Source organism: Pithys albifrons, chromosome Z (assembly GCF_047495875.1).
Source record: "Pithys albifrons albifrons isolate INPA30051 chromosome Z, PitAlb_v1, whole genome shotgun sequence".
Taxonomy (NCBI): domain Eukaryota; kingdom Metazoa; phylum Chordata; class Aves; order Passeriformes; family Thamnophilidae; genus Pithys; species Pithys albifrons.
This window is the reverse complement of record NC_092497.1, coordinates 3,433,560-3,458,005: the sequence shown is the minus strand read 5'-3', so window position 1 is coordinate 3,458,005 and position 24,446 is coordinate 3,433,560. Positions and strand designations below refer to the sequence as shown.

At 41.3% G+C, this 24,446-nt stretch overlaps 1 protein-coding gene across 2 annotated transcripts in view; it reads left to right on the top strand.

The window, feature by feature from the left end:
• The window catches only part of LOC139684901 (urea transporter 2-like), a 303,543-nt gene that overhangs the window by 170,523 nt on the left and 108,574 nt on the right, over positions 1 to 24,446 (top strand). The window contains exon 3 of one of the 2 annotated variants that reach the window (XM_071581301.1): positions 7,935 to 8,040. The gene's annotated coding sequence lies outside the window, so the exon portion shown is untranslated. Of the gene's footprint in view, positions 1 to 7,934; positions 8,041 to 24,446 lie in introns of those variants that run through there. The other variant, XM_071581302.1, reaches the window with a different exon arrangement.

The following is a 24,446-nucleotide window of genomic DNA, read 5'->3' as shown; positions in this document are numbered from 1 at the left end:
TGGGGCAGGAACAGACATGAGGTTTATAGTCATGACTTTGAGATTTTGTCCTGGCTGAAAGATGGCCAAATCCTGTTCAGAACTAGAGGGAATAAAGTCCTGAAATTTTACCCCACCTCTCTGTTTTAGCCTCTCCTTAATCTACAAGATTCAGTTTTCTTACCAATGGAATCTACTTCTAAAGCAGACTGAAACTGAGATTGAAAAATTTGCCTCAATATGGGTCTGTCACTATCCAATCACCCCTCTTTTAGTATAACCTTCTTTTCAAGCACAAGGATGGACTGGAAATCTTAGGTTCCCCTCCAAACACTTACCACAATGATGGGGTGTTTTTGTCTATTGCAAAAAAAGAGTCAAAATATGTTTCCATACCTTCTATGACTTGCTTGGTGTATTGTGCATTTTGTCACTTCCATCTGTGTGCTTTATTATTTCAAAGCAAAATTGTTTTCCCTTGTCCTTCTTCCCTGTTTTCTACAGGCTGCTGCTGTACTGCTACTATGCTCTGTAAAATCTCTGCTAATGCTGCTCTCAGGCTAAATAGAAAATATTTATCCCATTGATTTCATGTTGAAATTCTAGTTGTAAGATTGCTTGACTAAAGTCTAGGTATCTTCAGGCAAATAAGTGACCAGGTTTCACAGATGCTATATGGGTATACACTCACAGTCTAGATATGGTAGTAAATTCTTCTTAAATATAGTAATCAGAGCAAATACCACATAAATGTTTGTGTTTGCTTTATAACAGCCCTGAGGTGTTTAGGCTGATGCACCAGGTACTTTACACCACCTCTGCAAGTGGGCAGTTTTGGCCCTTTATATGAATAGCATCTTCTGAATGCTTTGGACGTATCCACCCCTCCTCTCTATAGCAGTCCAGCTGACACAGTTACTGGGACTCATATGTGGCAATTCAAAGCTCCCAATGGAGTCAAACCTTGTTTCTTTACTATCCCAGCCATCTAAGTCATGGTGACTGCATGGTTCCAGCTATATAGGGAAGATGATGCCTTTCATCCCAAATTGCGTGGGTGTAAATGGAACAAGTATCCAGGTCTGCTATGTCATGTCTGCTTTACCTTCAGTAGTCAGACTTTGCTTCTCCTTTTTCCCACTGTTTTCCAACTAATTGGGGAATATTAAAAACAAAATCACAAAGTCCAATTTATTTTAAATTTATTTGTAGCAAAAGTAGGCTAAAATAAAAAAAAAATAAGAAACACAGAGCTGAGTCTTTGCTGAGTGCTGACCCTGCTGAACCAGACCCTGCTGAACCACCTGCCTTTGCTCTAAATTCACTCTGGCCACTCCTGCATTCCCACCACTTCTTACTAATAGTGTTAGATATCAGGCACCTTCTTAAATTTCCACAGATGTCCTGTTAATTTTTGTCAAATAAAAAACCCATTGATGCAGACAGAATTTTTTCCCCCTGGCTGGATAACGCAGGACACAATGGTGAACCTCCACAGAGCACAGTACTGGCCTTGACAGAAAGCTGGTTCGTCTTATAATATTTTAACAAACTTGCAAGGCAAAGAAAAACAAAACAAAACCAACCAACCAAACAAAACAGGACAGTTATTCTGTGAAATGAAAGCTCAATGATTTAAAAAACAGCAGTGTGAGTGTGAAAGAAAGGAAGGCTGGGGGATGGGATGGCAGATTTCACTGGCCAGGCCAAGGGTAACGAAAAATTATCCTTATCCAATAGACCATGTGAAAGGATACTACTGGGGTATGAAAAAATTCTTTAGGGGGGACAGAATGTATTTTTTCTGCCTTTTCTCTAAAGCCCTGTTATTTTTCTGTTCTTTGCTTGCATCTGTTAAATGCTGGAATGTCTGCAGGGACATTTTTAAAAGCTGCACAATGTCAATTAAATTTGCCGAGCAGTATATCTTTTTGGAGTACGTGTGACCTTTTCTGTTTGTCATTTCCTGGGCATCACACCAAGTGATCCTCTTAGGATGCTGGCTTTGTGAAGCAGGCCCACAGCAGCAGGACTGCAGGAACTGCAGGTTTCTGGGACTGCTGCCAACCTCCGGATAATTGCCATCAGCAGGAAAGAGCTAGAAAAGCTTGGCTGAGTCCATCTTTTACAGATAGATTGACCCCTTTCTGCCACTGCAGAATCACAGTCAGAGAGAAACACATATCCAAAAAGAGAGAGAAGGGAGGGGAGGAGGGGGAGAGAGGAATGATTACAGCAGGAAGGCTACATCTGATCTGAATAGGGGAGATTTGGAGGTTACGCTCGCTGCTTCACCATCACCAATATTTATAACATCTTCTGTTTTAAGACAGGCAAATCTGAGAATGAAGCTTCACTGCTGAGCTCTGCTACAATAAAACCGGTGTTTCTGTGAGAGCAGATTCAGGGCTTTAAGGGAGGGGTGGGAAGGCTAGGAATTCAGTACCTTCATGTGACACATCTGCTGGGAAATAACAATTTGAACATATATGCAGCAATCAAGAGAGAGATCATGAATGCATGCTGAAAGCCACTGCAGGTGCATGCTAAGAGGATGGGGGGACAGCAAAAGGAAAGAGAAAGGAGTCTGCATGCTCACAGTTCAGTAGTTAAGCTGACAGGGTTTGAAAAGCAGTAAGAATGACAATAGCATGTTATGAAAGCCGAGACTGGAAAGCATTGCTCTTAATATCCCTGAGTCCAGCAAGTGGCTAAGTGCGGTAAATGGTGGTATCATGGCCAGGGAGGGTTTTCAGATGCATCACCTCCTCCACATGCTTGCTCACCTCAGTTACCTGCAGGGTCCAGCATCAGTGATGCTGGTAAATACCTGCAGTGAATGCAGCATAAGGGCCCACAAGCTCAATGTGGGAATTTCCAGGCAGCTGCTGGGACCTCCACCTTGAACCCAAACTGCCTGCCCTGGTATATCTCAATTGAGCTGGGACAGGCAATTGCCAAAATCTGACTGAAGTATCAAACCTCCTATAGACAAACCCAGACTGCAAGATGCAAGAGCAGTTCTCTCTCCACATGGGAAATGGAAAGAGATGAGTGGGTTATAGGCGTAAGCAATTGTCCCTTCACTGTAGTTGTGTGAACTGCTAGGCATGGGCACAACAATAGCTCCTCTCCTCCTCTGCTGCCTCTCTTCTCTCCTGAAGGAAAATTCTTCTACCACTTACTGAATTGCATTTGTCATGCAGAAAAGAGCAGTTCTGAGCCACAAAAATGTATAAAGATATGTGTGAGTTTTGAAAATCAAGATCTTTATGGAAAATAAAGCTTCTGGGACAGACTCTCTGCTGTGTTTATGTTAGTGCAGTCTCATATTAATATTAAGATGTTTGGTGCTATGAATGATGTAACACTCAAATTCATTCACTAGCAATGCTTCTTTTTCCTCACCCATGATCTGTCTCTCAGTTGCCAACATAAATAATGCTCAGGTTACAGTAACGTCCTGTGGCTCCAAACTGGGGGAACTTCACTGCATAAGGTGCTGAGCAAACATGTATGGAGGCATAATCCTGTCAAATGTTATCCAGGTCATACAATCTGTGGCAATACTCCTCCCTGTAGAGAACACACTCAGCTCGGCAAATGCTTGGCCTGCTTCTATATGTGACACTGAATGTCAGTGAGTGACATCTCACAGATGATACTTTATTGGTAGAGCAGGTGCTGGTGGCAAGAACTATATTTATACAGCAGAGGTCTAAAAATGGCTCTGTGCTTAACAGGTCTCAGTCACTTCCAGATCAGATCTGAGTCTTTCGTAAGACCTTTCTCCCCTTCCTTCACTGCTCACAAACTCTCACCAGAATGAGAAAGACAAAGGGTGCTGCCCCAGTCCCCCAGCAGAAAATTTGGGATACAGAGCGCATATTCTTTATAGGAAAGGAGGTGTGCATGTCAGAGGATTTTCCAGATGCACATATCACAAGGCAATCTTTTTTACAGAAAAGAAGACAAATCCTGTAATATCAGCATTGCAGCAGCTTCTAATTGTGACAGCCCTGGAGCTCCAATAGTCAAGAGCAGATGAACACTGAGAACTTTTGGCATGTCACTCCTCTGTGATAACATTGCCTATACAGACCCAGTCCAGAGGAGAATGTGAGATAACATCCTCTAGACTTGCAGGAGTAAGTGCATGTGTGCAGTGCTCTCTGGAGGATAACTGGACTACCCTGAGGTCACTTCTCTGTTTGCCCCTGTCCTGCCATGTTTTCTCTCATAAGCACCCTAAGCTGTCAAAGCAATTTGCACTCCAAGCTATGGGAATGTTTCTGGTAGCCAGAGGGTAATTCAGGTCTGTTAAAATGATGTACAATCACTACCACACAATCTGCAATGTTTGGGATTTGATTAGTAACCCTAAAACTGCACTTTTGTATGAAGGTCTTTCCAGCTACCAAAATTCAACACCATGTGCAGAGGTTAAGTATGAATTAACACAAAGAACATCCTTGACAAGACAGAGAAGCAGTTGAGACATTTCAGTTTGTGCCCAGGATGCAAGTACTACTTTTTTCCTGGAGGTAGGCTCCATTTGATCCATCTGTGGATATGTGCTAGGTGCAAGCAAAAGTGATGAGAAACTGGTCTACTGGCCAAAAAAAACTGCTGCTTTTTGCTCAAGTTAAATTGAAAAGTACTGCCAGACCTCAGCTTGTAATATGCTATTTAATTACACTTTCCACGTGCTGCTTAGAGTAATCCTAGTCTGAGTGTGGTCCATGGTAAATATGAGGGAATAAACTTTAAATTTATGGCTGGAAACCCATTTGTTCATTCCTCAGAAACTAAACAAGAGGATTTTTAAAAACTTTTTAAAGAAACTACATTGTGGCTGAAGGACCTGTGAGCATCAACAAAGTCATTCATTCCTGTGTGCGATATATAAAAAGAAAAACACCTCTATATTTCATTTGGTTTCCATGTGCCACCTCCATTTGAATAGTCTCACTAAAATCAGGAGGACAGCTCCTGGGTGTAGAGGGAGGCACGTGATGGAGGGCTTTACCAAATCACTCTTCAACACCAGATTCTGGGAGACACTGTTGGTAGCTGCTGGAAGCTGACCTGAAGAAGTTAAGCTTAGCAGTGAATGGAGCCCTCAGGCTCTGCAGCTTAGCTTCCTTTCCTCTCTTTAGTACAAAATATTTTAAAAGAAACTGACACCAGCAGCTTTTCCCAAGCCAACAAAAACAAAAGCACTTGCAGCATGGTGAGGTGCAGCATGCCTGCCTAACTCCAGGATGCAATGCCAAGGAATCAGAGGGATGGATAGTTGATAAAGAGCAATTGAAAGGGGGCACAGGGGAAATAGCATTGTGGCTGAGGTCCAAAGCCAGAGCAGTGAGGCATCCACAAGAACTATTGCAACTGTTGACAGTGGAGAAATGCAATTTGTGGTTTGCAAATGCAGCCTAACTCCTTAAAATAAAATAAAAATAACAGAAAATACCTCAACTCTGTTAGTTACCGGACCAGTGAATGGATGTCCATGAGCCAGCTATATAATGTTAATATAAACCCCATAGGTCAGGCAAGTTCCACTGGATGGGTTTGATCAAGTACTAGTACATCTTTAGGAATGTGAGTCAACTGGAAACAGATGTTTTCATTCTCTGGTGCTGTAGAAACAAAAGTCCCTCTCCTCTGTCCTCTCTCTGTCTCCTCAAATCGTCAGATACATTTTTATACTTCTTTTCATCTCATTGTATTTGTGTGTGTTAAAGTAATACTACAGTAGACTCCTCAACTGGAGTGAGAAGAAAGAGAGAAAATGCCAACAGATCAGTCCTTGAATAGCCAAGCCATTTACAAACCTGCCATCAACAAACTCCTCTAAGAAAAATTCCTCAGTGGAAATCTCAATCTCACCCACTAAAGTTCTTCCCAAAAGCAATGCAGTTTGCATTGTGTTCTGCTTGTGTTAAGAAATTTAAGTTGTTCCAGAACAAGAAACAGGGGAAAATAGCACTGAGCCCTTTGGACAAAGTGGCCTTTTTGAAGCCTTGTTACTGACAAGAAAAGGAAACTCAAGAAAAGGGGAATCAGCTTAGGCACTCTAGTTACATTCCATTTCATTAGGCAAGTCTGTCAGAGAGTCCATACCTGAGACAAGGAGAACTCACTTTGTATTATTTTCTTTTTTACATTATTTAGGAGAAAAAGACTCACAGCTCCCTCCACCCCTGTAATTCTCTGTTAGGTTCCTCTCTGCAGAACCATCCAGACAAGCACCACCAACCAACCCTGCAGCCCTTCCTACTCTGGTCTTTCTACTGGGCTGGGTGTCAAATAAAACACTATCCCAGGATGGTTTCTGCTGACACATCCAATCTACTGAAATACTGAATCAATCTCAGTGCCCTTTTTGCAGCAGATCCACAAGTACTATCAATCAGCTCACACAAAACTCTCTGGTATTCAGTATGACAAGTCATTCAACCTTTTCTTTTATCCAGATTCCTCTTTACTGCTCATTAAGGATCATCCTATTGTTTTCACTGCCCTACATCACCCTTCCACCTTTCTGCCTTTTCTTAATGATTCTCATACTCCCAAATCTGAAATAAGAAAGCTTGGGGTTCCTTGAAAACAGTAAAACATACTAAAGCCATATTTGCAGTCCAGTATCATCACTCACTTTGCAAGAGCTGCACCATTAGCAGTGGTACCCACACATCTCCTCTCTGGGCAAAATTGTTGACCCAGTTTTTAGCTCAAAGGAGGTGCCTAGGTATATGAGCACCATTCATGGGTTTGGATTTGCATATTTGGAGGCAGAGTTCAGTGTATGTCCAGGAATACAGGATGCATCTGGTTGTATCTGTTATATTTTCTTTTTATAAGCTATGATGGTGCAAGACTTGTTACTGTAAAAATTACAAGAAAGACTTTTTATTTGTATTTTTCCCACTTGAAGGAAAATCTAGGAAGTAGAAGAGGGTCTACTCAGAGCTAAAGAGCTCAGATCATATTCATCTGCATCTCAGGTGAGGTCTGAAATGTGAGGGAGGTGTATGAAAGCACCAGCAAGAAAGAGAAAAAGTCAGCTCTAGGCCTCTGATGCATAGAATTGGAAAACTCTTGTCCTGGAGTCTGGCAGGGATGGGTAAGAGTTTGTCACCACTCTGATGGCCACTAAAAGTGTGTTGAGTAAAGTCACATGTGGGACAATTTTTTTAAGAGTTATTTTGTTAGGAAGAATTGTTACTATGAACAAGAGTTATAAGGTGGGCCTTATTCCCACAGCTATCTCCATCCTTCTCCTCATGTCACTGCTTGTGTCTGATACCAGCTTCAAAATATTGTCACAGCCCTGTACACACCAAAATTACCCATAGCTCTGACTCGAGTTTACATCGGGGTTCATCATGACCATCTCGACTAGGTTTCATGAACGAAGATTTGGGAAGGGCTCTACCCACAGTGTGGGTGTATCCTTCGAGCCTACGCAGTCCACATCAAGCTTCAAGGTTACGAGAAAGCCAGAAATAAAACAAGACATTTGTGATTTTGCTGCCTAAGTGTCACATGTGAAACCTCCTATTCTCGCCTCTATTTTAGGGTGCTTTTTTTATTTCTTTTAAATAAGACAAATATGAATAAGCTACCACTTTATTGCTTCTTCTCATCAGAACTCAGCTGATGGAGAAATAAATTAATGTACAATATAGTGAAATGTTTCCTTCTACTCATCCTGGGCCAAGTATAAAGATCTAACCTTCTTCTCAGCTACCCAGTGTCTCTTTTTCTCATGCTATAAATGAACAAACTAAAAACCTACCTGTTACATTCTTCCTTTCAAACTTCTCTTCAAGCTAGGAGAGGGAAATAATGACCTACTGCAAAAGTGGGAAATAAATTATTGCCAAAATGGCAAAATCAAAATATTTCCCCTCTGAACATGTTGTTTTTCACTTTGTATGTCTTGGCAGCCTAACCCTCTGAAAACACGGACCTGAATTCTCTGCACTCAACAGAGCAGCCCAAGGATAAGCCCTCTAGTAAATCCTATGTGACTGAAGATATAGGAGCCTGACTGTGAGTAAAAACATTTTAAATATGATTGCTATACCTGTTAGCAACCAAAGAGCCCTTTTGGAGCAAATAATTTCCTTGGAAACATCTGAATCCAATCATCTAAGCCTGGGAGCCCACATTCATGTAACACCACTGATCTCCCCTCCAAGTTGTCTGTCCTGTGCCTCAAAAGAAAGGAGTTTACCCTGTCTATCTATCATTTAAATGTTAATGAGCTAAATGAATTCCACCTCACTTCTGAGCTTCAGAGTAAGCTTGGGTTTATTTATTCATTTAAAGGCACGGGAACCAGTTTGACATTGCTTAGCATGTCCCAGATTTATGGAAAATAAAACTGTACTAATCTAGTGCGTTTATTAGCTTTTCTGTCAAATGCCTCCATGAGTATTCAGAGATGTGATTTTGCCCTGCAGTTCTGTTCTGACTGAAACAGCATCTCCTGAAATGTAAATGTTATCTTAAGGTCATATGCTGATGAAAACCCCTGTTTTGCCAAAGCCTAATTTCTTGGTCATTTGACAAAGCAGCTGCTGTGCAGTTATAGGGCACAAAGAAAGCTATGAAAGATGAATAAGTTACATGTTTGGTTTGGCATATATTATGCTGCTTCCAAATACAAAAATTATGACGGATAATTATTTTTCCTGATTTAGCTCAGTAAATAAAAATTCCTCTCACAAATATATATACAGGAATGATATGTATAAGTGAAATTGTTCATCTAAACCTTATGCAGTCCTCTGAGTGATTCTATGAATGCATTTTAAAGGGTCTTAATGTGTCCTAATATAATTTATTTGCAACATCATAGATTGGTATTGAGAAAATTCCTAATTTGGAGAAGAATACAGATGTTAGACAGTTGTAAATGTTATGTGACAATAAGCTCTGCAGCTGATATACATTAAGGAAAACAAAAATCACCAGGTTTAGGTAACCAACAGCTGGAGTCAGCTGGTACAGTACCACATCCATGCCTCCAAGGTCTGTGAAGATTATTTTTTATCATCTGGAAGATATCTAGCTTTGGTCATTGTCAGAAGTACAATACTAGAGGTTTCTGCTGCTGCTTTGACAAACCAAGACAAATGCTCACTTATATGAGTGGGGAACATGCAGCATGGAGAAAGACAATAATATGACATATTTTAGGAGCTGGTCTGTCATAGCTCATAATTTATGGCTTTTTTACTGTGTGAGAAAAAGCTGACAGGCAAATCACACTGCAGGGATGTAAAGTTTGGGTTACACAGAGCTCCACGTCCAGGAAAAGCAGGAGTATTTGAGTTGCAACAGGGTTTGGTGTCCAAATCTGAGCTCTGAGGAGTCAGTTCTGGAAGTAGAGTTGTGCCTGAGAGCTCAGTGTCTGGTGATGGATGGAGAGAGAAGTGTTGCCTGCACAGTGTTTGACCTTCATCTTGCAAAGATAAATGTCAAATATCCTCAGAAAAATATCAGCAGTGTTTTCTCTCACCAAAAATTCCTCTAATTCAGAAATAATTGGTACTTTGCAACAAAGAATTAAAAAAAAACCCTGGAGTTTTCTTTTCGCCTCTTCCTCCTCTTCTGTTTTATTTTCATCCCTTTTTAGTTATGAAGTTCAGAGATGTTCCAAGTGACAAAGACAGTTTAGCATTTCAGATAAGACTTTACTTATGCAGCACATCCAGCATTCATTTATACATTAACCCTCTCATACCCAAAGAGGTAGGAGAGCTGTCCTAGTGAGAAATAAGCACAGGTATTAAGGAAGCACTCATTTTCAAATAAGAAATTATCTCAGAAATAATAAGATTCATTTAATATCCAAAGAAAGATATGCTTTTCTAAAATTTTAGCTAGTAGGCTGGCAGGGAATCTCCTCTCCTGATTACTGACAACTTTGACAGATCACATCTCAAATTTAGTTTACAGATCAGGATCTGGGTTCAAAATAGCCTTCTGAATATATTTTAAACAGCAGAGGAAGCATCTTCTGTTTAGTGATTGCATCATTCATTTCAGGGATATGTGGTTGTCCCAGTCACCTACAGGCAAGAAGGATTTCCCTGCTTTCAGAGAAATGAGATTTTTTTCTGCTAGGTATTGGGTGGGACTTCATCTTTTCTCAAGGAAGTCTGCCCTGTTTGCTTGTGACTGACACTAGTCCACTAAGAGACCTCAGGAACAGCAACTCACCTTGCTGTGTGTCCCAGTTTCTCAACACAGTATAGTTTACCTTCCTCATAGATGACTTCTTTTGTTTACAAATGAGAATTATTTACTAATAATCAGGAAAAAATATAGGCTGGGTGGAGAATGGCTTGAGGCTAGCCCTGAAGTGGAGTGTTGGCGGATGAGAAGCTCAGTATCACCTAGCAATGTGCACTTGATGCCCAGAAATCCCCTGAGTGCTGGGCTGATCCCACAGTGTGGGCAGTAGGGGTGGTAGGGACTCTGCCCCTCTGCCCTCTCTGGTGACACCCACTTGCAGAGACATCTCCAGCCCTGGGCTACAGCAGCACAAGCCCAGATTCAGAGGCCACGAAGCTGAGTGGAGTGATGGAGCATCTCTCCCCCATAGCAGGGGGTTGAACTAGATGATCTTTACGGTCTCTTTCATTCCAAATCATCATAGGATCCTATGATTAATATCTTGCAGCTTCAGCTGTCAGCCCAGCCAGTTGACCTGCTGCAGTCTCCACAGGATGAGATGGCATTACCTGCAGTTCTTTGTCTCAGTACAGAACTCTGCCATGATAAGAACATACTGCAATTTGCTTGTCTCTTACAAAATTTAATTCTCATGCTGAAGTTTCCTGCTCTTGGAATTTACTTCCTTGAATTAGCCAAGATACTTCTTTGTGATACATACTTCTTGTGAAACTTCTTAAGAGAAGTAACTAAGTAACTAAATAAATAAATAAGGAGACTGGAATTCATTACTGAAGTCAAGCAACAGCCCAGCCGAAAGTTCAACAACAAAACATCCATGATGTAAATCAATAATATTTGCAGTAAACCATGAGCTAAGGATTGATAACATAGGTTCCACTAATGAAATACCATATCTTAATTGACAAAAACAGAGCCAGGTACAAACCGAGCTAAAAGGGAACTGTGAGTGCTTCACAGCACCTTCTCCATGCTTAAGGTAATTCCTCTTTGGACAGAGCACATCCCTTCTCCAGAGCTCCAAGAACTCATCAAAGGAATCTGGTAATGAAATAAGGCTTACGTGCATGTCCTCTATGTACAGAGACTTTATGCCATCCTCATGGTCCCAAAACATCCACTTAACATCAAGCTGACATTTAGGTGTAAAAAATGAATGATATGACACTCCTCATCGTAGCTCTTGGATGTAATTGCTCTGCCCCTCCAGCATTTATACTCTGGATCTGTTTCCATTGCTATATAGGGCTCTGCTCTTCACCATCCCTGACATAACGGGATTTTCAGGCCAAAGAAACATCTTTCCTAGATCACCTGTGCCACAGGTTATTAAGTTTCACTGGACTGCTTCCGAGGTTGATTGCAGCAATTGATGTCCAGTGAAAATTCACTTCCAGAGAGACATCTAACCTTGGTTTTCCAGGAAGAGTGAAGCAGAGAGCATGCTGCTTTCCTTTGCTTTCTTTGGTTTTGGTCTCTAGTTCTAAGTTCCTGTTTTTTGTCAAGGCCACTACAGTCTTCATACAACACAACACCACTGCTGGTAGTGGGGGACTGTGAGATATCCCTCAGACTAAGGCCAGCCACCTTTCCTGGGATCTCCCTCCTGCCATCACAACAATCATCTCTCTCCATTCAGGGATATTCACATGCCCTGGAAAAATAGGGAATGCTGAGTCTGAGCATAATGTGAGGAAGCTCAGGTCGAGTTACTCAGCAATTACTGCCTGTCTTGTACAAGGACTTCTCATGCTCTTTGCCTGCAGCAAAGTTGTCCCTTTCCTAAATATGAAGTCTCATAACTGTGTGATAGGAATAAAATATGCATCCTTTGTTCCTGCATGGACTTCATTGCTGTTGGCTGTGTTAAAACAAGTTTTGCCCAAATAATCTGAGCTTCACCAATGATCTAGCTTGCATGGACCCTGCAGTTATTTATACTTTCACCAATCTTCATCAACTGTAAATTCTAGCAGCAGTGACTTTATATCTAATCCTGGATTATTGATGAAAACATCCAGTAGCCCCAAGCATAGGTCTGAAGCTGTGGAGGCACTGATCAGAATGCCTTTAGTTGACAATGATTTATCTGAATTTTCAGACCTGTTATTTATCCTTTTGTCAGTAGGGATCATCATATGGGGCTTCCCCCATGCTGCACCCTCTGCCCTTGCCTTTTATTGCCTTTTCCTTTGAAAACTAAAACTGGGATATTCAGCAATGTTCTTTTCTACAACAGTTTGCTGGCAGTTCTATTAGAAGTAGTGGGTTCTTATCCATGGGAAAACATGTGATTATATTGGGCCACAATACAAATTGAAAGGTAGAGGACATTTCCTAGGACATAAATACAATCCATGAGAATAAAATATAAATAGACATAAATATAATCTAGTTCATAAAAAATTGTCAGTTACTTTTACAGGGTTTGGATGCATATTGCAGATAGGTTTGAGGTTTATGCTTGTTTTAATTTTTCACAATGTCCTTAAATAAATGGATTGGTTCTGTCTATGTGTTTTGCTTTAGCAATCTGGTGTTAAACACATCTAAAATGTTTCAGTCAAGTAAAGATTTAACTTTGTCCAAAAAAAAAACCATCTCACAGAACAGCAGAAACATCCAAGCATTGTAGCCATTCCCCAAATAGGGTGTTAGGATTTGGCTATAAACCTAATCTGTTTAATATGGTTTGGGTATATGCAGTAGGTCATGATGGTTAATGTTTAGTGAGCTGAAACAAGAATGGAAGAAAATCATAATGGAAAAGCTTAGTTTGAAAAAACAACTCTTTATAGATGACTATAAGGAGGATGATTGGACTCATGGCGTGTATCACATATTTTGGCTAAGCTGGGCTTTGAAAGCCTTTCAGCTGAGATAAGCATGATCATCCAAGCAGGGCTTTTTAGCTCAAAACACTCCTAATGTTGGGCTATTTGCATGAGGTGGTGACAGCTGCATAAGACAGAGGGGGAGAAAGCAGCAGTGTTATGCCTTTGTTACAAGGAGCAGCAGCACAGGAGAGGCAGCATTGCCTAAATCTGTCTGATGTGACTTGGGGGGCCAAGGTCCAACCCTGAGGACAAGTCCGCAGCACTGCCACCCCCTCTCTCTCCTCTCTCATCTGTGTACACACAGACTCTCTGCTGCCTTCCAGCAGTTCATGGAATCATACTATATCCTGAGCTGGAAGGGACCCTCAAGTTTTTTCACCCTGTCCACCATGAGGATCTTGTCTCCAACATGCCAACACATCAGTTCTGGGACCCTAAAACCAAGCAGCCAATGGAATATTGTGATAAATGCAGACTCATTAAGCCCAGGGCACTAATCAGCTGAGATATTAATGTTGGTTCTGGAGCTAGTTTGGTTTCTCTCTGTATCAGCCTCCAAAGAGCCCATACATAGACAGGTTCTAGAAAATAATGCATCAGGTGTTACTTATTCATAAACCTCTAAGAGCATCGGGCCTTATAAGTCCTCCTCTATTCAGCCTGTGAAAGCCTTCCCTCAATTCTCTCTCTAGAAATAACCATGTTTTGAGGATAATCCCATGAGCTTGATCATGTGGGAGAACCCAAACCATCTTCCCTGTATAAAATGCAGAGGTGAAGAAGATGTGGCCCACTTGGTGATAAACATCCCTACACACCAGTCTCAGGTAATTCATGTGCCCACATGATATCACATAAACTTCCCTGCTTCTACGTACCTGTGAATGACCCAATGTTTCTGTGGGGTGGCCAGGGAGCAATCGGTTCATGAATACTGACTTTTGCTTTACCCCTGGCTTCATAGGGTTCTTCAGAAGTCCTTGAGTCAATAGGCTGAATCACAATAGTGGGACCAGCCTCACCAGGTGGCTCAAGGGTTTGAGCTGGGATGAAAGCCTGCCAGTTCTTGGCTTGAATGGTGAGTCAGGAAAAGATGAAAGAAAGAGCATTGTGTACTCAATGCATAAAACTTGAGAAGAACAATCCTATTTTAAGTTATTTTCAGAGCAAGCCAGCTACCAAAGAAATAGCATTCTTATATTCCAATGCCACCTCTATGCAAAGGCTTTTCCTCAGACTGTTTTCTGCTGGAGGGAGGACCTCAGGGGAAACACCTGCGAAAGTGGAAGAATCAGTTCCTCTGCCTCCCTCCTCTGCCTCTTACACTTATGTGCTAAATTCCCCCCAAGCATAGCAGTTTCTGAAATAAATAAAATAATAAAGGCATTATTTTTAACATCAGTGCCTGTTCATCACAGCCCATTCAGAGGTGCTTTAGGCTGACACCTGGAACACCTAACAGGGAGGTAAGTGATTTTGAATAATATCCTTAATTAATAATCTAACTAATCCCTGATGTGCTAGACCTGAGATAACACCTCAGGACCTGGTTTTTTGGAGGCCCAGATCACGTGTAGTTCCACCGGTTTTCATTTTTTTAACAAGCCTTGTCATGGCCTTGATATGGCACAAGTATGAACAGGTTTCCCTTCTCCAGTTTGTTGTGAAGTCACCTTCATTTCATAAGTCACTTGTAGTCTCTTGTAGAGCTGTTATTAAAAGCAACACCCTAACCAGTAGTGAAGATATAGCTCCCACATCCTTCAGATTCCCTTTCTACCTTCCCTTCCTTATCCATTCTGACAGCGTTTAACTGTGTCAAAAGCCCAAGTTTTAGCAACACAATTTCCTTTCCCCTTGAATATTTCAGTGCAAGAAGAGATTTGCTTTTATAAAGACATGTAGTTTAGTCCTCAAGTCATCGAGGAGTATCATCAGCATCTCAAGTGCAGCATCGAAGCTCCAAGCCAGCAGCAATGTGCTGGAGAGGCTGTTAGCCCATCATTTGTTCCTTGATGTTCTGGACTCATGGTCCCAGGGGAACCCATTAGCATTTACACTTTCAGGCAGTTCTCTCCTCCCCTGTTAATAATTACCCAGGGAGAAGATAATTAAAATATGTTCTGAGGCTATGAAGAACCTCTGTCTGCCTTCACCACTTACAGAGCCAAATGAGAACTTTAATGTAGATCTGGAGACAACTCCTGAAGGGTTTTGCACCTTTGTCATGTTCTTGTTGTCATTAAACACAATCTAATCCTCCATTTCATTTCATTAGCCTGAACAGAGACAAATTTTGAAATGTGACTGCATCACAGCACCAGTAAAATTTCCCTAGACACCTAATAAAGTTTTATCATTATGAAATGGATAATATCATGGGGATGGACAAGAATACAGGAACTGTGAACTGGTGAGCACAGATTTCCTAGAGCATTCTATCCAAATTCCTGAATCTCTATAACTTGATTTTCTCACATAAAATGAAAAGGTTCCTTTCATCCAGTCATCAGTTAGAAAGATTTTGAGTAGGGATGTATTCTCTGCCAAGTCCATTTGCCCCATGTTGCAAACAACCAACAACAGCACCAGAAAAACCAGGTCTTATGACTGAGTGCTGCTGGCTGTGCAAGTCAGGAATGCATACAGGTTAATGAGCTGTGTGAGATGTATTTTAGCAAGACTCACTGATGGCTTGAGAGCCATCACAGAGCTGCTCATCACTGCTTGGTGTGAGCGTGCCTGCAGCGATCTGTACTGATGGCCTCTTGACACTCCTGCAAAATAATATAGTAGTCAGTGTTAGTATCACATGAACCTTGCTGCAAAAAACGGCATGGAGAAGTCTCATGGTGTATTAGGAAGAGCCGATTTAAATTCAGGCTTCAGAACCTTCACAATCTGTCTTCTTCTAAACCTGAAATTAGATGGTTTGCACTGGGTTTGTACTACCTGCTGCACTCTCAGGGATCTGCAGTGGGAGCCAGGGGGGGGATGCATGCAATGTTCTGTGCACAGCCTGGCCCCTGCATTGGAAATCTTTGGCCTGTCTCCCTTAAAAGATTCCAAAGACTGGAAATCTCTGGCCTGTCTCCCTTAAAAGCTGTCATTCAACTCGACTTAGGGAGGGAAAAAGAGCAGATGAAGCATTCAAAAATAAATATGACTCCTATTTTTTAAAATTTGATCTTTTTAACTAAAGCCTTTATTATTCATGTGCTATATATTTTATTTCTGTTAGTTTCAAAGCTGTTTGAAATCACAGATCCCTTCCTCAACTACAATGTCTTTATTATGCATACATAAATCATGCATGGCAGGGCCCTGACAGTTGAGGACGTAAACTCTCAGGAAGCAAAGCCCCTAAGCCATGTAAAAAAATGTATGTCACAGAAAAAGAAGTATGTCATCTTTATTTCCTTTTTATGGATATTTTTGTCTTGTCATTATCAAGGAAGATTCTTTTATTCCCTGTATTTCTATTTAAATGTAGTTAGCGCAGCGGTAATTTGCAATGGTATTTCAATGACACAAATGGAATACACTTCCCCACATCTGCCTGCATCTTCAAGGATGAGCATGTTGTAATTATACAGTTCCAGTTTCATTAACAGCTCTGCTGTGCCCAATATGGTACATAAGTATTCTGGTGAAATGCAGGACAAAGTTCATTGAATTGTCAGGAGCATTTGGGTGATATAGGACTCATGCAAATTATATTAGAGTTGGGTTGTTTGAAGTCATAGGTTCATTGAGACATTTGATCAGATTGTTGTAGGGCTTTTTTAGCAAAGAAAATCCTAAAAACCCTTATTGTGCTGTGGCTAATAATCATAGGGTAGGGGAAAACAAACAAACAAACAAACAAAAAACCCACTCAGCTAAGAATATAAAATAAAGAAATAAAAATTTAAAAAATTGAATAAAAATCCACTTGAATTTACAGTTGACATTTTCTTTTTCTCAAAGGTGTGTTTTTCTTTTCACTTGCTTGATTCTTTTTTATAGGGGATGCAGTTTAATGAATGTTCCTCTCTATTAAAAACATTATTTTGATGAAAAGTTTTTGGGTAGTCATAAGTAGCAAACTGTAGCAGGTAAAACTTGAAGGGAATCTTTTGTTCAGAAAGCAAAGAATAACCTTCCAAGTAGGAAATGGGAGAAACTACTTACTGAAGCACTGGACAATGAATGCCTGTCTGTACATCGGGCTAAGGACCAAATTATTAAAAAAAAAGTGACAAACCAAAAATTAATTTTTTTTCCTGATATAAACATTCATACACTGAGCTTTCAAAATCAGGGCACTGTAGACAGGCTGATGAGCCCACATTTCAGCACCAGAAGAGCAGTGAGCACCTAACAGCTACCCATCGCTGCTGCTATGTTTACTGGTGTTTATGTGTTGTCCTGTGTGTTGTCCCTGCCTGGTGAAAAGCTACGACCTAACTGAGTATGATAAAAATTTCACTTTTTTTCCAAGGAGCTCATCAGATTTGAGCCGGCCTTCCTGCACATCCTCCTATGTTCACAAACATCTTACACATCCATCTAACTGCTGAGTGATGCCTGTCTTTATTGAGGAGCCACTGAGACTAATTTACTTGAGCTGCAGGATAAGACAGGCACATACATACACAGCAAGAGGGAAAAAAAGCTCATCCTTCATGTTGCATATTAGGAAAACTCTCTTCACCCAAGGGGTGTTTGGCATTGAACAGGCTCCCCAGCTAAGTGGACACATCCCAAGTCTTCCAGAGCTCAAAGATAATTTGGACAATGCTCTAAGGCATATGGTGGGATTGTTGGGGCTGTTCTGTGCAAGGCCAGGAGATGGACTCAATGATCCTTGTGGGTCCTTTACAACTCAGGCTATTCTGTGTTACCTCCTTTGTTCTCTCTCAATTGTTTGTGACATTGCTGATATCTCATTCATGGTTTCCTTCTCATTGCTCCAGTGCCCAGTGGTCATGATGAGGGCATCATCAGAGCAAACACCAGCCCAGATAAATAACTCTTGTTCAGTCATAATTCAGAAAATCACAGAGGCATTAAAGGTGAAAAAGACCTCTAAGATCATACAGTTCAAACACTAACCTGGCACCACTGTGTTCAAGACTAATTCATCTCATTCCTCTGTTTCTGATGAAGTCCCCCTTTCCCTGCAAAAGCTCAGTACTAGAGACATTTGCCCAAAGTAATCCCACCGACTGTGTCTTGTCTCATTTGGGAATCCTCTTTTTGGGATGTCACTAAAGAGAACCAAGAGCAGCCAGCTAACACCATGCTATCTGTCTCATGAGAGAAACACACAGAGAAAGGAACAGCAGATATATAATTCTGTCTGAGGGGGGAAATTCAGAACCAGCTGGGATGTTTGTTGCTGCTTTTATCCTCTTGCCTATGCAAATTAGTGTGGTTCAGAACTAAATGGAAGTGTGTTAAAAGGAAACCTGAAAGCAGGATCCGTTCCATACACTAGTCCTGCTCCCTTCCTTTGGAAAGACACCTGTGGATACATCTTCTCTGATGTAAAATTACAAGGAAAAAAAGGAAAAATGCCAAATCAAATGTTGCAGGGAGACTGGTGAGATAATTAGCATATGATGCATAAGAAAGAAGAATCCCAAGAAGCAAAGCTAGAAGTACATGTACCTATTTGTGACAGCCTTTAGGGAAATATTCAATACTCTGAGGATCAGTTGTGATTGCATTTTGCTCTTTCCTTCTCTCATGAAGTGAATCTCTCCTAGGAATGTCCTTTTTCCTTAAGCTTTTGAACTGATGAAGTACCTGCAGGAAAGAGGGGTAAAAAAGGCAACTTTAAAATAGATAAGCTGCTTATCTCTTTAGCCGACTTGAATTTGCTGCTGTGTAGAGGAGGATGCTATCAAGATCAGAAGTTTAGAAGATAATAATGCTGGAAAAGTTTCTAGATGTGCATCAACAGTACATAACTCGTGCTGCACGTTATTCTGTATATTGCTCCTAAATCACTGCTAGAGATAAGATTAATCCAGGTACATTGAATTTTCTTCTTCAAAAGTTATTCGTGGTGTTTAGCTGAGAAACTTATGTGATCATACTTTGTACCTGTCCGGCCTGACATTCTCTTTCAATAGCCTGTAAACCCACAGATCAACTTTGGCAGAAGAGCAGAGCCCTTAAATATATTAAATTCCAGTCTTTTTCATAACATTAGAAGTTTTCTGTTCAGTTTTAGCCATAATTTGGCCTTTATCCATGAAATCACAGGTCACTAATCAGCATCAATTTCTAAGAGCCACAAGTGCTGCTTCTTGCTAATTCTAATCCTTCTCAGAGGAAGGATTAGAGAGTGCCCCAAAGGACAGGAACTGGGCATGCACATGGGGATTGCATCACCTTGGCAGAACCTGGGGGACAGAAAGAGTTCAGAAAGCTGAGGACATTCCAAAGGGGTTGTCTTGGTTTGACATAAGCAACTGCCAACCCCCCCAAGCACAGAGAGAAAAGCCTCCCTCCTAACACCAGGGAAAGGGAGGAAAAGAGAGGAGAAAGAAAAAAAAACACTTCAAACCACGTTTATACTAAAACTACATATATTTTTACAGAAAGGAAGAGACAATTAGAAGAGAGTACAAATATACACTCACACAAGTCTGCAACACACAACAAATTCCTCACTTCTTAACGAACACACAAACTTTACTGTCTTAACTACACATTACTTTAGAAGAAGCTTATTCCCCAGGGAGACAAACTCAATCAGAAAGGAGAGACCCAGGACAACACATTTTACTTTCCTGAGGTACCCTGTGAGCCAGTGGTGGGCCTGGTCCTCTCCATACCCCCTGGGACAGCATCGTGCCTCCTCCCAAGAGGAAGGCTGAGAAGTGACTGCCTTAACCACTCCCACACTGGTTCCTACTTCCCTGGAGATGATGTCATAATGTGGTATGGAATACAAAATAACTGGCTAGAAGAGGTCAGCTGTTAGCTCAGCCCAGCTCACGCCAGCTGACAGCTTCGGCCTAGTCCAAACTTCAGAGCCCAAATTTAGGCCCACCTAGGTGAACCCATAACACAGGTAGAAGGAAAACAGGACAGAAATCCAGAGGAAACCATGCTTTTTAAATGCTTAAGTTCATTCAGAAACCCCTTTTTCTCTGAGGCATTTGATTCAAGGCCTGTGAATATGAAACAAAAAATCCCATTGGCTTCTGGGAGAATTTCTGGGATCAGGTCAGGGCTGGAAAAAAATTTATGAAAACAGCAGCCATCCATTAAAAAAGAAAATAAAATTGAGAGATGCTCAGTGCTGACATTGTGATTTGGTTTATTGTACAAATAAATACTTATTTGAACAAGAAAGCCATCTTTGGACTTCAACAGGAAACAAAATCCTATACTTAGAGAAAAAAAGATAGGTATCAGCTTACTGTCACAGACATTTAAATAGCAAATACTGCATTTTAACAATCTTTACTTTAAACAAGGTCTTTGATTTGGTCACTTTCTGTGTTTTTCTATGTGTTTAAAAAATAAAATCTGTTTTAGGAGACAAAATACCACTTACTGTGATTTGAATAGAGATGAGATCCAACACTAACCTGTTCTTTCCAAGACTGACTATACTGTTTGTATGAACAGTAACACAATATCTGTCTAAATCTTCCACTTCTGCTTGGCCATTCTTAGTGGTTTTCTTTAAAAACTTCAATTTTTTCTACCCTTGACAGCAGATCCAGCTCCTCTTGTACACTGCTGGAAGTGAATTGAACCAACCTCACTCTGTCTGACTATGAATCTTGAATTCTTTCCTACACCACTTTACAGACTAGTGGTTACAGCAGTTTCCCATGAGGCCAGAAACAGGGATTTGACACCCTCATGGAGGCAAAAAGGTGGGTATGGATATCCCCTTTGTGCACAAGTTCTGTAGTTTGAATGAGGAGTCTCACTTCAGCTGTGGTAAAAAATGGTAAAAGTCAAAACCCCCAGCTTTGGATGTAATTTGAGAAAACCTATTGGTTCATGCATCTCATGGGAGAAAACCAAAGTTGATGTTGATTTCTGGAAATTTATTGGGAGTGAGAAAAAAATCAGGCATCTGGAAAAATTAACCATAAAAACCTGAGGTGCCCTTGAAATACAACTGCTTGTGAGGCTAAATAACAGCTGAATCAGCACCACAATCCCAGATTTAGGCACTTAAAAATCATACTTGAAGCCCTTCTCCTCTTCCCTCTGTGACAGCAGAGGTAGTTACAGCTCATTTGGGGTGCACCCACCCCTTGCACTAGGACAGCAGGCAGGAGTCCCCGGGCTCTAATCACTCCAGCTCCTGGGTGTGCTGCATGCGACCTTCCTTCACACAAAGCATAGTGAAAGAAGATGACTTGAGTTTCCATACAGCCTCCCAGATCTCATTTGGCTTCTAACAGCCTTTCTCTTTGATGCTCAGAGACCTGAACCCCCTCTGCTGTGGAAACAGTCAGAGAGAGTTAGGGTTGTTCAGCCTGGAGAAGAGAAGGATCCAGGAAGACCTCAGATCTTCTTTGAGAACCTAAAGGTGATCCAAGAGAGCCGGAGAGGGACTTTGGACAAGGACATGAAGAAAGAGGACGCAATAAAATGGCTTCAAGCTGAAGGACAGTAAATGTAGGTTAGATATTAGGAGGGAATTCTTGGCTGTGAGGGTGAGGAGGCCCTGGCACAGGTTGCCCAGAGCAGCTGTGGCTGCCCCATCCCCAGAAGTGTCCAAGGCCAGGTTGGACAGGGCATGGAGCAACCTGATCTAGTGGAAGGTGCCCCTGACAATGGCAGGGGATGGGAAGGAGAGGGGCCTTAAGGTCCCTTCTAACGTAAATAATTCTGTGATTCTGTGATTCAGTTCTTATGGTTCTGGACTCTGTGCTCATCACTGTGCTGTGATTTATGAGTTTTAAGGTCAGAAGAGACCAATAGTCTGACCTACTTCGCAGTGCAGGCCATACATTTCAGCCAGTGACTCTTGCATCCAGCTCCACAAATCAGACCTATGGATCTGCAGCATATTTATTGCATGGGAAAGGTGTCAGGTTGACAGTGTTGGCTACTGAAAATCTCTACTCAGCCACTCAGGCACACCACTGTGGAGAAAGCTCTCTCCCAGCACTACCCACTGTCCCAGTTATCTCAGCTAATGAGATTTTGCTGCTGTCTTAATACATCTTTAAAAAGAAAGATGCTTTTGTCAGCCCTCATTAATCATCTGAGTCATAAATTTCTCATCTACTATTTATTTTATTTTTACATTTCTGTGCCCTTTGTATCATGCCAGAGGCTACTGCATGCACAAAGTTAGGCTCTAAAATAGTATCAGTATTGCTTCTTTCATGTCAACTGACTCTACCTCAATTTCCTCATATTGAAATTTTGGAAATATTAGGATACCTTAAAATATGGTTCACCTTTTGAGACAGTTAATTTCTCAATGGGCTTTCAGTCTTGTTCTTTTCTCTTTCTTCAGTGCAAATGCACTAGCGTTCTCCTACATCATTTTCCTATGTTGCAATTTTGTCCCTAAAAATCCTTATTCTTGCTGCTCAGTAGAGGGACTTGATTTTGGGAAAGAGGAATGTTTGGAACATCTCGGTTCTGACGTAATGGTGTGCTATTTTGGTGATACCCGAAGCTGGAATACCCTTGAGAGTTTATGTCTGCAGCACATCTTTGTAATTGTCACACCCCAGAATACACATCCCTGAACAATGCAGGTAACTCTTGGCATGACTGCACTGCAAATGAGCTGTAATTGCAGCTCATGTAATGCACCCACTGCTTCAAATAAGCTCATTTGCACAGCCATAGCATGGCAGACAGTGGGCTCAGATGATACCCAAAATTCTGAGTGAACTCCTAAGGGGCTGATTCATGTGGATCCAAACAAATTCCAGTGGTAGCAGTGTTTTCAATATCATTATTCTCACCCAAGGTACCCTCCCACCTTTGACCATAGTGCAGATGTACCTTTTGAACCTGTGAGGGCTCCTGTTTATTTGTGTAGAATAACTGCAGGTTTCAAAACAAAACCTTTAGGTTTGAGGAAACAGCCATTTTGCATTTTTTACTTTGAACTTTGCTGATCTTTCACAAGATCAGCTAGAGGTCTCCTGCCTCTAGCTGAAATTTTCTAGGTTTAGCAAGGTATTTGTGACTTCAAAAAGATAACCAAAATGCACATATGGGAATTTGTATGTCTTAAAAGTACAATTGTCATTAGACTTTCAGTCTATTCAGATTTCTGAGAGCAGAATCAGAAAGCACAGTTCCTGTACCTTTTATAGCAGGGGAATGGCTTCAAACTGACTGAGGGTAAGGTAGGACAAGATTTTCTTGTCCATCAGGGTGGTAAGGCCCTGGCACAGGTTGCCCAGAGAAGCTGTGGCTGCCCAATCCCTGTAAGTGTTCAGGACAAGGTTGGACAGGCCTTGGAACAACGTGGGCTAGTGGAAGATGTCTCTGACCATGGCAGAGGGTTGGATGTAGAGGATCTTTAAGGTCACTTCCAATCCAAATTATTCTATGACTCTACAGTTCTGTAAACATCCCTGATTCACCTTTGCGAACATTTTTATTTCTGTGAACGCTTTGTGCTAATCTCTAAATCCTGAGATATAGGAAGTGTTGCAACTGCATAGCCCAAAAATACCCTGCCCACTTCTATACATGCACTATAAACCAGTTTGGCAAAGAAGGAGATACTTTGTTGAAATTTAGCCACATGAGAAGCACTGTGAGGAAAGCATCAAAAGAAGTGGCTCCATCCTCTCACCCTCTTCCTCAGCCCAGGTGCTAAACTTTGTAGGCAGCAGGGGGCCTGTAAGTTGGCTTTTGCTTGGAAAATACTTCCATTCAGCCGCAAACAATGAAAGTGATCTGTGAAAAAAAGACATAAAGTCTCACCCCAGGCTGGATATTCCCCATGATCAGACTTCACCCAGCCTGCAGCAATGATTTTGGCTCTGCACACACACACACAAAAAACCAAACTTGGGATGTCCCTACATATCTGTCCAAGGCACCACTCATTTACTGCTCCATACAGCAAACAGTGTATCCCCAAGGTCCAAGGAACCAGCAATGAGCATCCTTCTTCAAGGGAAGTGCTTTTTACAGCAACTTCATAGTAAACATGGAAGCTTGATATTGGACAGCAAGTTACATTCACTGCTCATCTAATTCTTTATGTCTTTTCTCCATGGAGCAACCTTTACATAGATGGTGTTGATAGACCTGTGGATGTTCTCAGGTAATGAGTTGAAACAGGGAGGGAAAGGAGAAAAAGGCAGAAAAAGCAGCAGAAGAGGAAAAAGGAGAGGTGAAAAAAGGGTCAAGAGAAAGCAGAATTGCTCTGTATCCATCAACGAAACACAAAGATACAGGCACTGG